Genomic DNA, 5,331 nt, shown 5'->3' with positions numbered 1-5,331 from the left:
CGTTAAGGGGGAGGACATAACCCCCGAAGAGTACTTAGAATTCAGCGAGATCATGGCTTTTCCGAAGCGCAAGTTGCAAAGCCATTACGGAGTCAGCGTCGATTCAAGTTCCACACAACCTGGCAGCGGACGTGGCGGGTCCCGCACCTCCGCTGCCGGAGGCGTCAAGAAGCGCCTCACCCCCGCTTCTAGGCTTCGCACCTACTGAGGGACCATTTTAGGATCATAATTCACCCCAGGGGTGGAATTGGTGCCAGGAAGATCAGCCAGATTAAGGTGACCCAGGCTCTCACCATGGCTGCTCACTTCGCTCCAGCTGATACAGCAGAGGAATTGTTTGCGCCAATGTGGTTCCAAATTTCTTTGTCGTTAGTGCGCCGACGGAGAAGAATGTCTGCGCTTACGCGATAACAGAACCTTTACTCGAAGAGTCTACCCAATACGAAGTCAACTCGTACCTTGTGGGGCCAGCTAACACATGCAAATGGATAGTGTGGGGCTTTGAACTCAACTTTAACCACAACCAGCTGCGCGAAATAATCCTCCAGCCGAGGAACCCGAAAGCCCTTGAAGTGAAACGCATCAAGGACACTACCACAATCATTGTTTTGTTCGATGGACTCAGAGTGTCAAATTATGTCATGTTCGTGGACAGTGTGCTTCGCTGTATGCTCTACAGACGCCAGACAGGCATTTGCTACGTCTGTGACAGGCTAGGTCATCATGCCGATGTGTGCCTGAACCCAAATAATACGATTTGCAGAGAATGCGGCACAACGTCTTCCTCAGAAGACCACGAGTGCTCGTCCAAGTGTGCCCTTTGCGAGGGGCCTCATTTCACAGTGGACAAGGATTGCAAGCAACGCTTCCAAGTACTTTATGTCGTCCACCGCAGAAGTACGCGGTGGGATCACACTATAGAAAATCACCTGTGGCGCTGGTGGCGTCCAGCTGCCAAGGACGTGACTACCTGCATCTCTTTCGATTGATTGATATGTAGGGTTTAACGTCCCAAAACCACCATATGATTTGGAGAGACGCCGTAGTCGAGGGCTCCAGAGATTTCGACCACCATGGGTTCTTTAACGTGCACCCAAATCTGAGCACACAGGCCTACAACATTTCCGCTTCATCGGAAAAGCAGCCGCTTCAGCCGGGATTTGATCCCTACCTGCGGGTCAGCAGCCGAGTACCTTAGTCACTAGACCACTGCGGCGTGGCACATTCATCTCTTTCTATCATAACTTTGTCGAATTGAAATTCCATCATAACTTCAATTCGCACAATTAATTTCGAACTACACAATATAGGGAATCAATAAATTGAAATGGCAAACAACAGCCCTGTCATTTGGGCTAAAAAAAGTGATCTGAAACTATTACCTTTCGCCATAGCCAAACGTCAGTTGAGCACAGTAATCGAAAATTCGCGCTAATGAAACCGAACAAGAAGCGCGGTCAGTTGCTCTCACCAACTACCTGGTGCGGTAGAGTTGATTGAGCCGGTGGGGTCTATGTAGTGTCCGCTCTCCATCGTTTTCTTTCTATGGCTGTGTTCCTATTCTGAAGCCCCTGACAGCAGTCCTGAACTTACACCATGATGAAGCACAAGACTTCGGTGACCACCTGAATGATTAGATTAGGAAAAACTAAGAGCGAAGGAATGGTTTTTCAAATAATAAAAACAGCAGGGAATTCCTTACCGATGCAATGCAAGTTTTGTATGTTTATATTCAAACCAACATTATGGGTTATTAGGTTAAACAGCTCGGTACTAAAGCACTCGCAGTTGCCTTCTTGTTCTCTGGCTACAGCAATCATCACCACGTGAGTGGATAGCGTCATCACCACTTTTGTGATCTTTTCGTAGTGATGATCATCTTTGTTAGTGTTTTATAGTTAGAAGAAAGCGCTTTTGCTGTTTGTGTCTGGGCACTCAAAGACTGTTAAAAGAGGTACAATTTCAAACTGCTCTTTAAATGCGTTTTAGAGAACTTTCCGCCACCTTATAAAGATCAGCTTAGACAAGCGTTTTGAAAAGCTCGAAGCTGCTTGTTCTTCTAGGGATTTTATACGTGGTGGCCGACAATGTACTATAAACATTTTAGGAGGTCGCATTGTAGTACCGGTATACAAGCACAAATTATTTGGGAGAAACCATTCAGAATGCTACCTTACGCACAAAAGGTTTCGCACAAGGAAGTTGTTGTACTATGCCTTCTGGAGTGGAGGTGCGCCCTCATAAGTGACGCTGGTCACCACCATATTGATAAAGGAAAGACTCGGAAGCAGACGACAAAGTTCACATCGTAGCTTTCCCTTCGCCCTGGCCTTTGGAGACGGTGACATGCTTTTGTAAAGCAGGTAAAGATTTTACAAGGCCATGGTGACGTCGTGCGTTGCTTATGGCAGCACAAATTGCATCAAGAACACGCCTGGGATTATTTTTTACGTGTAAGTATTGTCGCTTCGTTCGCTGATGATCGCCTATTTTTTCGCGTATGCTGCTAAAATAAAAACAGTATGAAACGTGCGCATGTGTGTAATAAATGGGCATAGCTGTATGAAGGTAATTTTAACCTCTAAATGCTCGCTGACATCACGTTGTCCATGAGTTCTAAGTTTATGAACGAAATACAAGGTACTTGCGGTCTATATACTGCACAAATCAAACATTGGAACGAGTAGTACATCTGAATGCCCTTATAATTTCAAGTTTTCTAGTGTTGTCTTACAAGGCAAGACTGACAGAGTGCGTGCAAAATTTCTTTGGCGAGTGAATATGGAATTCAATAAATGTTTATCGAGGAATTTGCAAACGTAGAAAATATTGCATGCCGTGAGTGTTACAGGTTTCAGAAAGACAGTGTGCTGCGTTCTGCCTGGGAACGTGCTGTTCCAAAAAATAGATGAATGGCCAAGGGCGGTGACCACATCGGTCCCGTTCCTTTCGAAGAACGCTGCTTCGACAGAACGGGGCAGACAACAAGACTGTGGCCTGGCAGTGAACCTCAGATTTCTCTTGCTTTCCGAGCGCATCTGCAAAAACCTGTTAGTTTCTACCTCCTTGAAGCAGTTGCAATAGCATGTAGTCAAGAAAAGAAGCGATTGCGTCAAAAACAAGATGAGACATCATTGAAATTTATTCTATCTTGCCGACAAAACCGAAACCACAACGCTAATGGACGAGGTTGACAAAATAAGTGTGTGGCGTTATATCAAACATCGAGCTACCTCGTTTCTAGACTCTGAAGGCTACGCTTGCCGTGGCAACACGCGCCGCCAATGGAATTTGGGAAGAAGAAGAAGAAGAAGAAGAAGAAGAAGAAGAAGAAGAAGAAGAAGAAGAAGAAGAAGAAGAAGAAGAAGAAGAAGAAGAAGAAGAAGAAGAAAAAGAAGAAGAAAAAGAAGAAGAAGAAGAAGAAGAAGAAGAAGAAGAAGAAGAAGAAGAAGAAGAAGAAGAAGAAGAAGAAGAAGAAGAAAAAGAAGAAGAAGAAAAAGAAGAAAAAGAAGAAGAAAAAGAAGAAGAAAAAGAAGAAGAAGAAGAAGAAGAAGAAGAAGAAGAAGAAGAATACTTAATTAAGTCATCGATTCTTGGCCGATCCCCCTGAGTGCGTACGAGCCATGGCTGTGGAATCATCATCATCATCATCATCATCAGAAGAAGAAGAAGAAGAAGAAGAAGAAGAAGAAGGTGTTTATTGATAAGAAGAAGGAGATATTCAACAAATTCTATTATTTCTCTCCCCCTTTTTTCTTTTTTTTCTTTTTTTACGTTGCGCCAAATTAATTTCACAGTCAAAACCCAGTAATCATATTCCCCTAGTCTAGAAAATCTATAGGCATTGACTTGCATTAACCACCGGCTTCTTGGTCAGTCCCCCTTAGTGGGTGAGAGCCACAAAAGAAAGGAACAAGCAAGCAAGCAAGAAGGAGATGTCGGCCTGGAAAGTGGGTCTCCGGCCTGCTACTCCTCATGGGGGTAAGAAAAAAGGCAAAGATAAAGAAGAGTATGATGAGGGGTGATTGTGGTGTAGCACAATGAGTCACTGCACACAATGTCTCATTCGGTGTAGTACACGCACAAAAGTCTTTACATTAGCAGATGCTCGAAAGACGAGAATCTAAACCTGTCTTGCTTAGAAATGGGAGCAGGCCCTTTAAACTGCGTTGGGCGTGATCCACACGTTCCCAAGCGCCCAAACGTTTCTCTTCCAAACAGGGTTGGCAGTCTAGGTCATCTGTGAGGCGCTTAAGAGATTGTCTTTCAACTGCTTTTATAGGGCACACACACAGGATGTGGTTAATAGTTTCTGGCATGTTATACAAGCTGCAGTAAGGATTTTTCTCTTGTACAATCTTGCATAGGTATTGTCGTGTGTATGCAACACCCAGCCACAGTATATGTATAACGTTTCTTGGTCTCACCCAAGTCGGGACGGAAGGCAAAAAAGCATGACAAGAGTCGAGCTTGCAAATGCGCTCGTGGCCATAATGCAGATCGATTCTTAGTTTTCGAATAGATGTCTTGATACATTTAGGCAGTAAGTCGTTGATGTCATATCGGGAAACGTGAATTCATGTGACTTTGCCACTAGTGTGCGCCATTTTTGCTTCTGCACCAGCTTGTTCATTCGCAGCTGGGCCACGATGATGGGGAATCTATTGCAACACAACAGTATGTCCGGATCAAAATGCATCATTCAACAGATTCATTATGTCACACACCAGTGGACTGTACGCAGTGTCTTGTGTCATGTAGTTTCTAATTAGCTGAAGTTCCAGCTGGGAGTCGTGAAATAATGGTAATTTCGGTGGACTCTGCTGTAAAATGCAGAACACAGCTTGTCCGATGCCAGTCAGCTCGGCGGCAGTAAAAGATGTCTGCTGTGACATTTTAAAGCGTTGAAAGATTCCCATTGAGGTACAGTTAAAGATGCTGCTGAGGACGTTTGCGTGAGAGAGCCATCTGCAAAAATGTTTACTGTATATCTGTACATATAGTCAATATACGACAAAGTGAAATGCTTAAGACCAGCAGTTGGTATTTTTGACTTCTTTGTTATCCCTGGAATCGAAAGTCGCACGATCAGCTTTGGAATTGTCTAGAGTGATATGTCGGAGATAACCTGTGGAGCGTTATTTGAAAGCAGCAGATCGCGGTGCGACATAACAGCTTCTGAATATGCAGCATGTGGTCATGTGTTAAGAGTGCCTGCCAGTGGATGGTCTTGATTCCTTGTCCGTAGCCTCAAATGTACTCGTAGTGTTTCGTGTGTAAGATAAACACAAGCTGGACAAACACGTGCTTTTACAATAGGGCCCTATGTAG

Source organism: Rhipicephalus microplus, chromosome 5, assembly GCF_043290135.1.
Source record: "Rhipicephalus microplus isolate Deutch F79 chromosome 5, USDA_Rmic, whole genome shotgun sequence".
NCBI classification, from domain to species: domain Eukaryota; kingdom Metazoa; phylum Arthropoda; class Arachnida; order Ixodida; family Ixodidae; genus Rhipicephalus; species Rhipicephalus microplus.
This window is presented reverse-complemented; position numbering follows the sequence as displayed.